The sequence below is a fragment of the Melanotaenia boesemani genome, chromosome 12, assembly GCF_017639745.1.
Source record: "Melanotaenia boesemani isolate fMelBoe1 chromosome 12, fMelBoe1.pri, whole genome shotgun sequence".
NCBI lineage: Eukaryota > Metazoa > Chordata > Actinopteri > Atheriniformes > Melanotaeniidae > Melanotaenia > Melanotaenia boesemani.
In genome coordinates, this window is record NC_055693.1 from 37,285,052 (window position 1) to 37,297,433 (window position 12,382).

Genomic DNA, 12,382 nt, shown 5'->3' on the forward strand with positions numbered 1-12,382 from the left:
GTCACTGCGGTCTCTCTGTGAGGTAGTTACCAATCCAGGACACCAAGCAGGGGTCCACCCTGCATCTCCCTCCAGTTTGTCCAGAAGCATCAGGGGCTGGCATTGTGTTTGAAGGCAACTTGAAAAATCCAAGAAGAGGATCCTCACTGGTGCCCCTTCCCTTATCCAGATGTACTTGGACACGGTGTAGGAGGTAGAGAATAGCATCCTCCACACCCACACCTGCGCGATAGGCAAAACTGTAGGGGGTCCGGGCCTGTTGCACTTGGGGCTTGAGGAGATTGAGGATGAGCCGCTCCATTGTCTTCATCAGCTGGGATGTAAGTGCCACCGGTCTGTAATCGTTCAGCTCACCAGGACGGTTTTTTCTTTGGAACTGAACAATACAGGATGTTTTCCACAGGGTGGCACTTTCCCCAGCTGTAGACTGTGGTTGAAGACATGCTGGAGTGGTTCCCCCAGTTCAGCAGCGCAGGTCCTAAGCAGAAGGAGGCACTCTGTCAGGGCCTGCTGCTTTCCATGGGTGGAGCTTCCTCAATTCTCCCCTCACCTGTTCTGCTGTTATGTGTGGAGGGTGTTGAGGTGGGGGGAGGGGTAAAGGTTGCAGGGGGGCTGCACAGGGGATGAAGCAGGGAAGTTGTGTACTGCAGTGGGGGAGGGGGGACAGTGGGCTGGTCGAAGCGGTTAAAGAAGATGTTCAGCCTGTTTGCTTCTTCCACTGTCCCCCCCGCTGTTATTGGCCTTTGATCTTGAGCCTGTGATGGGTGTTGACACCATCCCAGACCTCCTTCATACAGCTCTCACTCAGTTTATCCTCCACCTTCCTTCTGTAGGTGTCCCTCCCCACCTTCAGGCATTGTTTCACCTCCGCTGTGCTAATTGCATTGCCTCCCTGTCATGGTTCATGGAAAAGCCACCTTCTTCCTGTTGAGGGCAGCTTTGACATCTTGTGTTATCCAAGGTTTTATTATTTGGATAACAACGGACAGTCTTATTGGGGGAGACTACGTCCAGCGAGAAGCTGATGTAGTCCGTCAGACAGTGAGTCTGCTCCTCTATGTCCTCACCATGTTATCTCAGCAGTACATCCCAGTCAGTGATGTCAAAGCAGTCTCTCAGAGCATCCTCTACCTCAGGTGACCACTTCCTGATTGAGCGTGTGGTTTTAGACATCCTTTTGACCAGGGGGGTGTACTGTGGCTGTAGGTGAACCAGGTTGTGGTCAGACTTTCCAAGTGGGGGGAGGGGGGTGGCTCTGTAAGCATCCTTCACATTGAAGTACAGCAGGTCTATTGTTCTATTGTTCCTTGTGGGACAGTCTACAGCCTGGTAGAAGGAGGCCAAGGTAGAGTCCAGGGAAGCATGATTAAAATCCCCAGATATGACCATAAATGCCTCGGGGTGCTTTGTCTGCAGCCTTGCTGTTACTGTGTGTATCTTCTCACAGGCAGCTGATGCATCCGCGCTGGGCGGGATGTAAACACAGAGCATGATCACGTGACTAAGCTCCCTCGGCAAGTAATATGGCCGCAGACTAACGACTAACAGTTCCAAGTCCTGGCAACACAGTTCCTTTTTCACTGAGACATGTCCTGGGCAACACCAACGTTTGTTCACATATATGATGAGCCCCCCACCTCTGCTCTTACCGCAGGCGTTCATGTCTCTGTCAGCTCTCACAGCAGTGAAACCCGGTAGATCCACGTTACCATCCGGTATCGCATCAGTGAGCCATGTCTCTGTGAAGATGTATAAGCTGCCCTCGCGATAACTCCGTTGATTGTTCGGTGCCAACAGCTAGTCCATCTTGTTATGTAGTGAGTTGATGTTCCCCATTAGTACAGAGGGGATCACTGGCTTAAAACGTCGTCGAGCAGCCTTTAACTTAGATCCTGACTTGCAGCCTCTGTACTTCCTCCTCAGCTTTGTCGGTACGTTGTGCTGCATTCCGACGTTAGTCCTCCATGAAAAAAGTTCCTCTCTTGAATAAACAAGACGACATGCAAGTGCCATGCTACAGTTCAAAATATTCAATAAGATATATATATATATAAAATAAGAAATAAAACGATAAGAAAGAAAGAAAGAAACACTCAGGTGCGTAAGAGACACTGGTAAGGCAGCTGTTTCCTGCAGCGCCATTTAAAAAAAAGAATTGCCTGACAGATTTGTTGTCCATGGTGGGGTGGATGGATTCAGTCGTTTGGTGGTCTACTTGACAGTCGATAGCAATAATAGAGCTCATACGGTCTTACAGAGCTTTATTACTGCTGTTGAGCAGTACAGGCTGCCATCAAGGGTACGGTCAGATAAAGGGGGGGAGAATGCAGATGTAGCAGCATTCATGATCCGGAGCAGAGGTACCAACAAGAATTCTCACATCACAGGCAGAAGTGTCCACAATCAGCGGTAAATAAATGTTTGGCAACTAGGCTTACACAACAAATATACCAGCTGAATGTACTACTTTAGTAGATGTCGCATGTAAATGAACATTGCCAATTTTATTCTAAACACAGAATAGAGAGGATGTGGAGAGATGTTTATGAACATGCCCTGGACCTCTTCTATCAGATCTTCACTTCATTGGAAGATCAGGGAACACTGAAGTCCATCATTTTGCACTGCACCGGATCTTTCTTCCACTTATTCAGCAAAGTCTCAACTCTTTCAAAGATGCTTGGAACTTTCATGGTCTTAGAACTGAAAGGAATCAATCACCACAGCAACTTTGGAGAAGATACAGGGAGCATGGTCCCATGGAGGATCCTACTGAGGTTAAAGAAAGATCAACTTAAAATGTCATTTTCCCTGAATGAATTTTGAATGTCTATTGTGGTCAATGTGCTACTTTAGAGACTAATGTAAGTGTAATTTAAAGCCATCTGACTTTTCAGATCAACCTGTGAGCTGTAGCTTCTATGGTGCATGCAATGCATAACTGTATTTACAAAACTGAATAGGCAAAGTTTCATTTTATATCAACTCGGTGACCAAAAATAATAACTTGTGTTATGACATGTCAGACTAATTAAGTACATGACTGATTATGCTTGTCCTCAATTCAGGTTCATGAAGACTATGGGATTGACTGGAATGGTCCTCAGAGTTTTCGCAGAGGCACCGTGTCAGTCCCAGAGGTCCAGCTGGCCTGTGAGCTCTCAGCTGAAGAGGTTGCCAACTTGCCAGCTCCAGGGGTTTCTGTAACCGATGCACTCAGATCATATGTAGAGACTGTGCAAGTTTTATCAAGAATGATGGCCAACTGATGTCCAACACATTCTTTTATTTAGGATGTTAGATCAAGGAGAAACTTTAACAGCAATAAAGGAACAGAAAAGGAATAAATGGACTTTGTGCTGTTTATGTGCAGCTTCACGACTTTCTGAAATTAAACACTCGTTTACTTTGTTTGATAATTTTAGACAACGAACAAACAAGAATGCTATTCTTTTAAGACTGAAGATGCAGAACTGTTTGGTTTCAGTAAATTGGGTTGGGGGGGGTGTTGGGAAAAAAATGTTGAATAAAATGGACAACTACTGCATAGTTAAAGACTCTGAACTTGTGTCAACTGGCCTGATTACTGATCAGTGCAGGGCTCAAAACAAAAAAAAAAACAAACAAAAAAAAAAACTTAAACAAGCCCAAATCCATGTTGTGCACTATTTATGGCAGAGAAAAGGGCTTTCTCAAAGTCCATGTAAGTTTTGAAATGAGCTGGCAGCTTTAGTGTTTCAAAGCATGTAGAGGACATAGGGAAGGTTCCCTCAGAAATCTCCACCTTCAGCGAGGAAGCATCTCCCAGCCAACCCAGAATGTCAGCAGCTGGGCCAGTGTACCTGAAGAAGCTAAAAGACATAAAATGGATTAAAGAAAACAGACTTTAAATTGATCATATCCAAAAGTGAAAAGAGACCAACATATTAGCCACATCAGGTGGGTGTACCCGTTTCAATGAACATCCTTAGAAAACCAGAGATGTGGCATGTGGACTCCAAGGCCCAATCCCATTTCACCCCTTGTCCCTTAAAACGGAGCTAGAAGGGGTAGGGCTGAAAAGTCAACCCCTACGAATTGGGACACCCCTTCAACAGTCACATACGTCATCAGTAGTCACTAAAGAACATTTTACACAGGAACTGGAAGAAACTTTAAATAAAAAAAAAAAACAGGAAATATATTAAAAAATATTAAACATGGGGCTCAAACAGGAAAAACCAGCAAAACTGCCGTCTGTATTTAAAAAAAAACTAGGAAAAACTATATTGTGCATCGTTGCCGTCTGTGAAGCTGAAATATCTCCCTTATCACTGCGTGTCAGTCTGATCTATGAGCGGTGAGTGAACCGCTGCTGCAACGCGAACCGCTGCTGCAACGCGAACCGCTGCGTCTTTTTGACACATACGCCGGGACACCGGCACAAAAGTAATGCGGCCCACTGGGAATCCTCTAGAACCTCTCCATTAGCCGGCATTGCTCTTAAAGTGTATTCCAGCGTGAGAAATCAGAGGTTTAGCGTGAGAGCGTAAGAAGCCACTCAAATGCATGAGTCTAACGGCCGATGCGTGACAGTAGCCCTGTAAACAAACGCAGCAAACCGGCTCGCACAGGTTAGTGGTTCACCACGGTCTCGTGCTGCAACATGCTGCTGTCAAACATGACATGAGAGAGATCACTCCACAAGAGCGTTCAGTCCAGATACTGCATAGTGAAACCTGTTGTCATACACAGTCTATGGTGAAGTAAGATGGGGGGGACTAATAAAAACTATCGCGACGGCAAACTTGTTGCGCTCATTTTTTCGTTACCGTGCAATTAATTGACTTATTGCTTATCGACAGGCATGTGTGGGACGTAATATACGAATTTTGCATGCAATTAAAATTAATTGTGTGTGCTGGTATACTCTCTTTTTCTCTGTGGCTTTTTTTTTTTGTTTGTTTGGTTTTTTTGTGCGAGTGTGTGTTGTCCTGCACCTCAAGAAAGCGTGATGTGCGTAGAAACACTTGCTTTCTCATATAGAACAGAAAATTTTCATTCCCCTCCGTTTCAAGTGGGCCTCTGAAAAATCTTCGTTTGCAGGGGTATATAGCCCTACCCCTTAACCCTACCCCTCTGTCCTAAAAGAAATTGGGACACCCCTACCCCTTCACGTGAACGCGCAAAACGGAGGGGAAGCGGTAAGGAGTGAAATGGGATTCAGCCCAAGTCTTCATCATTACTTTCCTCAACTGGCCATTTGATTTTTTCTAGGAGCATCTTAAAGAACACAGAAATTGTAATGATTTTAAAAAAGGGAGAAGCTATTTTGGTTAAGGAATATGCAGATCACGGTCTTGGTAAATGAAACAACCATCTCAGTCATTTAATATATACATAAATTAATCAAGTAAAATCACAAACTAAATTACTGACTTAACTGGGGTGTGAACTGCATTTCAGCCATTTTGGGGAATAAAAGTGGGACAACATCTGGCCTAGATGTCAGCAGGGGCCATACCATCACATCTTTCAGTCCCTTTCTCAACTGTTTAATTTGGCGCGTGGTCCTCCCAATGACCTAAGAGACAGACCAGAACCATATTACAGCCCAGATCTTTAATGCAAAGTTTGTAAAAGTAGGCCATAGTGTACACCACTATTCAAATGTGTATATTCCTGAAATGTCCCTTCATTTTACAACAAATTGCATTCTACCAGGATTAGTTCGGCTAACAGTACCACCTTAAGACAACTAATGGATGAAAGGGGAAATTCCACTCTAAATTTTAGAAACTGGTGTCTAGTGGTTAAATGCTTAAAAACTGTGAATGACAGAAGTTAAGAATTGTGAACTCTTGACATCTTTTTATAGATCATCAAAAGGCATATTCACAGAGCCACTCTATAGTGTGATGGGATGTACATTTTCATTTTAAGATCTTCCATACTGTGTCAACATTTGTGAAATTGGGATTTTGTAAAACATACCACCGCCCCATCAACAGTTACAGGCATGAGAAATGTAGTTAAATTGTATGTGCATTAAGTGGTGGTTTCAAAGAACTTTAACATGACCATGGGCCAAGACTAAATATTGACAATTTACAGCATAACTTTCACAACTAAAATTTAACCATTTCCTTCTCTGCCATTGTTGACATAAGCCAGGGTTCACAAGACTTTCTATAATTACAATTACAGCAATGAATTCTGTCACTTCACCAGCAGGAACTTACAGCATGGAGCAGGAGTTTGTTATGCAGCCATTTCTGATTTGTTTTAGTGACTGCCGGGAGATCCCAAGACATGGAAAGATCTGAAATGATGTGCTTCTGTTCCGGTGTAAGTTCTTCATGTTCAAGCTAGAATCAAGACCATAAAAGTTATTACGTTTGTCCAAACAGTATTTGCAAGGCAAAGTTTTATATTTAACTTACGAGTTTTATGATACTCCTGATGTGCAGATCAGGACAGTCTTCTGTAACAACAGTTGCCATTTCAGGGTCCCCATTGAAGAGTACATGAATTACAGCAGGACTTAATCCTGTGACTTGAGGACCATCATGCAGAAAGGTGTGGGCCAACATCCTTTCCTGCAACCTGGAAGAGGTTGCTTTCAATAAGCACCTCAGATACTGCTGGAACAAGATGGTCAGGTTCACCCTCAAATAGCAGTTCGGCCCATTCCTCCTGTAGAGTACCAAGAGAGAAGGGGATAAAGTCACAAAAAATACACTTAAAAAGAAAAACCATCATATTAACCATAATAATTACAGACTTACCAAGATCTAGTCTGAATCCAAATTGGAGGTTGGAAATTATTGTCGTCAGAAAGTACCGCTTCACTCCCTCTCCGACAGCAACATCACCTGATATAAAATAATAATAACAGTGGGAAAAAAACAGGTGCTAACTGATACGGGTAACTGGATTATGTAACATTTAAACAGCAAGGGAAAAAATAGTCAATATTCTATTGGCTGTAATTGTATAATAGCATCCTTAATACTGACTCCAGATAACAGGAAAACAGTGTATGGCATATTTTCATTTGTGGTCATCAATTATATAATTTTCTGGATCCCATTTAACAATTTCATATGATAAACTTGAGTGGTATAAACTTTATTTACAAACTTTGTATCACTTACCAGCAAGAGTACAATGAAGTGGACATGCCCATTCTTGCTGCTGTTTATAGAACGAGAGGAGTTCCCGTTCCCTGTCCTCTTCAGCGGGTTTCCCAGATGCATGCTCCCACAACAGAGTCTCTTTGAAAACTTTGGCAGCTTGAGTGGGTTCTTTAATAAGCTTCCATTCTAAACAAAGTTATTTTAGAGAGACGTGAGTTGGCCTGTTACCTGTAGATGCAGATCGCCTCAGTCTACATATGAGGAAAGTTTTGTCCGTGTCACTGACAAACACGTGAGACCCAACATCTTCAGAATCTGTCACATAGCTGAGTTGACAAAACTGCAAAACATTCTGAACAAAAACTAAATAACTATATTATTGCATTATTTTATCTTACAGAAGTTATTTTTCTATTGACAGAGTTTCATTACCACACAATCTTATAGCAAATGTGATAACACAAACCCCTGTATGTTTCCTCGTGATCCAACTCCTCATTCGCAATCACTGCTGGTTCTACTGCACTCTGAGCTGATGTTTCTGGCCTCACTGGAACACTGTCGCTGACTGAAGCTGTGTCTTTAGCAATTTCATCATTTTGGCCTCCCTCTTCTTGTCTCTCTGATTCCTGCATGGGTTTCCTTGGAGTTAAAATGAGAAATAATGGTCATACTCACTTATTTGTGTGCACAACATTATAAGAGAGGCTAAAGAAAAACAAATAAGCTACCCTTTTATTTCTTTATGAAGTACATACCCGTTGCAGCTTAGTCTGTGCAGCTTGATCTCTGAAAAGGGAACTTCCTTCTGACAAGTAATGCAGGGGACAGCTGGACCAGAGGCAGGACGTAAGCTCTCCTGACAACAAATAGCTTTTATTAATGATTCAGTCACCAGTAGGCTTTATTTTGATTACGTAGTAAATCTGTAAATGTACATACACAGTCTAAGGGTAGATCTTGTTGAAGTGGATGTGTGTAGATTGTGGCCTGTCCAATCATCGCAGATGGATCTTTGAGACAGGCAAGTGTGTATCCAGTGCTGGGACACTGAAGCAATGTAAGACTTCGACTTCGAGTAGATCCTGTAATTTTTAGCAGTTCGAAGCCTCCCCCTTCTTGAAGCTTTGGAAACACTTCCATTAGTTTATTTGTTATCACCATGGGATCATTATCATTCCCTAAGAAACAAATTTAAAAAAGGCATAATTTATATTGACTTGCCTAAAAGTAAGCAAATAAGCTTGTGATAACTATTATTCACATTATGAAAATCCATAATCCACCACAGCTGACTTGAATATGAACCGGAAATATTAGGACTACATTAAAAAATATTGGGTTAAACTACAAATAACTTCAATGAGTCGATATACAATAGATTTTTTTTTTTTTTTTTTTTTTTGTAAATTCCTGGTTTCACACTAACCTGAAAATGTCACTTTTTGCTCTCCAAGTCCTGAAGCAAGAAGGTCCGCTTTAAGCAGTATACTTGGAACTGTATCCGCCCTGTGGTCAGCCAAACAACAAACAGTGTGTGTGTAGCTTGTTTGCCTAACTTGGACTGCGGGGCCGTCTCACCACCTTCCTTCTGGCTCCACCGTTATACGGAGCGAAGAGCCTTCCTACCCAGAAAAACGCCACAGCTGGTCACCAGTCAGCTAAAATAGCCTCAACTTCTATCTTGTGATGTCACTGCTAGCTCAATTTATCTAGCCGATTAGCAAAATGGTTTTATGCTTCTATCATTAACAATGAACGCATTACACATGACGCATAATGAGCCTACCGAACACATTTTCAGCTCAACTCACAAACTGTTATCTAATTTAAACCACACGTGTCCCGTATAATATGTCGACGATTAGCAGCACACCTGGCTAACATGAAATTAGCTTACCTTGGACAGGTGAAGCTGATGAAGCGGCAGGTTTCTGTTGTGGCTGACTGGCTGGAGCTGTGGGAGTTCTATTCAGAGCTTCAGCCATTAAATTTGCTGCTTCTTTCAGCAGCTCCGGCAACTTTTTGACATTTTCTCCACCTCACACGTTGCCTGATTTTTGGCGGTTGCTATTAAAATTTTGGTCTGTGGGTTTGTTTAATAGAGTATCTAAACCAACGTAGAGGTGAATAACGTCACACAGTGTATTGGAATGTGTTCACTAGCTCTGCATTGATTCGGTATCTGGAATGTATTTGTGGAAAGGGCAACCAATCAGGCGTCAGGAACCACCCACTGAGTTTGATGGGCTAGGCTGACAGATAAAATAAATGAATGATTATAGCAGTGGACCATGAAATAATTAATTAAATAGATAAATAATTAATTAAATAGATAAATAATTAATTAAATAGATAAATACTTACTTAAATAGATAAATAATTAATTAAATAGATAAATAATTACTTAAATAGATAAATATTTAATTAAATACATAAATAATTACTCAAATAGATAAATAATTAATTAAATAGATAAATAATTAATTAAATAGATAAATGATTACTTAAGTAGATAAATAATTAATTAAATAGATAAATAATTAATTAAATAGTGAAATAATGAAATAGATAAATAATTAATTAAATAGTGAAATAATTACTTAAATAGATAAATAATTAATTAAATACATAAATAATTACTCAAATAGATAAATAATTAATTAAATAGATAAATAATTACTTAAGTAGATAAATAATTAAATAGATAAATAATTAATTAAATAGTGAAATAATGAAATAGATAAATAATTAATTAAATAGTGAAATAATTACTTAAATAGATAAATAATGAATTAAATAGTGAAATAATAAAATAGATAAATAATTAATTAAATAGTGAAATATTTACTTAAATAGATAAATAATTAATTAAATAGTGAAATAATTAATTGAATAGATAAATAATTAATTAAATAGATAAATAATTAATTAAATAGTGAAATAATTACTTAAATAGATAAATAATTAATTAAATAGTGAAATAATAAAATAGATAAATAATTAATTAAATAGTGAAATAATAAAATAGATGAATAATTAATTAAAGAGTGAAATAATTACTTAAATAGATAAATAATTAATTAAATAGTTAAATAGATAAATAATTAATTAAATAGTGAAATAATGAAATAGATAATTAATTAAATAGTGAAATAATTAATTAAATAGATAAATAATTAATTAAATAGTGAAATAATTATATATGTTTTTACATATATTAATTTGTATTTTAATTAATTAATGATACATTTAATACATTTATGTATTTTATTATCATTTTAATTATTTAATAACACATTTATGTATTTAATTATCATTTTAATTATTTAATGACACATTTATGTATTTATCATTTTAATTATTTAATAACACATTTATGTATTTAATTGTCATTTTAATTATTTAATGACACATTTAAGTAATTATTGAATGATATATTTATTTAATTCATTGTGTCACTTTACGTCCTCCATAGCCAGCAAGCCAGAGGATGCAAATCCAGACCACCAACACCTGTTTGCTTTGAAATCCCCTTCAGCTGCTCTCTAAAGTCAGTATTGACTGTCTTTGCTGGTCTCAGGAATTCCCAGAGCCGACTCCACAGAGACCTAACCGGCCTGGCCTTGTCCTGTCCCCTTATTTTCATGAGATACTTTAATTTCCTTTTATATCTCCTGAGTCTCTGTGGAAGTTGTCCCATTTCTACCAACAGAGCTGATAATGGAGATGTAATAAAAGCTCTACTGCACGCTCTTAAAGCCTTTGCCTGAATTACATCCAGCTCCTTTATGACTGACGGGGCAGCAGATCCATACGCTGCACAGCCGATCTGAGATGGACCCAACACTGGCTCGGTATGTCATTAACAGTACCGCACAGGGAGTTCCTGGACCTGGGAACACTGGAGGCTGAGCCCACACCCTCGTAGAGGAATCTTGGTGAACCAATGCAGTAAAAACGCTTTTTATTTAAGCTTCCTTGAGCATGGTGTCACCTTGTTTAAAGCCAAATACTGAAAACGTGCTTTAATATGTATTTATTTTCAAGCTTAAACGTGACATGTAAAGATCTCTAAAATCATATTAAACTTTTACTTTTCCAGACGTCTGCTGTTTATCTCCACAACCTGCTCTTTAGTGCAACAAAAGGATGAACGCGAACTGTCACAGTCACTTATAATTTTCAGAATAAAGATCATCCTGTAGTTTCCATAGAATTCCTCTGTGATTGGTCATATCGTACCTGTGCTGCATTCACAGAAGCCATGAAATTACAAAACTACCATCTTCTTTAATGTCATAAGGCGGCTGAGGGAATGTAAACTTTTCCTCTGGGATGAAAAAACATTCGGGGCTTGATGTGAAATGTTCGGGGCTAGAGCCGGGACACCCAGGCCCGGTGACGCCCCTGGTATGGCAGCATCCATTCCGATCCTGTGGGGCATCAAAGGACATCCCCCTCCCACACTTCACACAAATTTTCTCAATATGACTTTTCCGAGTTAATCTCTCATCCAGAAACATTCCTAAAAATCAAATCTGCTTAACGTTCTCAAGCTCCTTCCCATATACCTGCAAACCCTTATTGTGTGTTTTCTTACGCCCAGATACCATACATTTAGATTTGCCCATGCAATTATTTAACTACAGCTTTTTGGACTTGACTGAAAACATGTCCGATTCCTTCCCCTTTCCCAGAAGGCTGGATCCCAAACTCTTTTCCCACACCAACATGCCATTTAGCAGAACATTAAATAAAACCGGGATAATAACACTTCCTTGGGGAGAATCATTTTCAGTCTCTACCTCCTCAGAGCGTACACTGTCCACCCTTGCTTGTATTGTCCTATTAATCAGAATTTTTGATCCAATTAAACATTCTTCCTTGAATCCCAGCGTCAAAAAGTACAACTAACAGCCCTTCCCTCCACAGCATGTCATAGGCCGCCTCAACATCCAAGAACACTGCAACTTGCCTCTCTGTTGGCCATAGCTTTTTCATATCAACATCCAACCAGTCGTCAGTCCATCAACGTTGTCTAAACCCACTTTGGTAAGGTACAAAATATCCCCTTTTCTCCAGTTTCTGTATTAACCTGTGTGACCATTCGCTCCATTATCTTACATACAACCGAGGTCAGGGCTATTGGAGCTCGGACCGCTGGCCTCATTCCCTGGTTTTACAGTTGGGGTTATGCTTCTAGTCTTTTGGTAGACATCCATCTGCCCACACCTTGTTACACAGAGCTAGAAGCTCTTCCT

At 39.8% G+C, this 12,382-nt stretch overlaps 1 long non-coding RNA gene across 1 annotated transcript; it reads right to left on the reverse strand.

Annotated features, from left to right (window-relative positions):
• Positions 1 to 6,623: 6,623 nt before the first annotated feature.
• Positions 6,624 to 7,222, reverse strand: LOC121650900. The gene is made up of 3 exons (XR_006012357.1): positions 7,137 to 7,222; positions 6,768 to 6,854; positions 6,624 to 6,675 (listed from the first exon to the last, which is right to left on the reverse strand). It is a non-coding gene; the product is annotated as an uncharacterized LOC121650900 (long non-coding RNA).
• Positions 7,223 to 12,382: the final 5,160 nt, after the last annotated feature.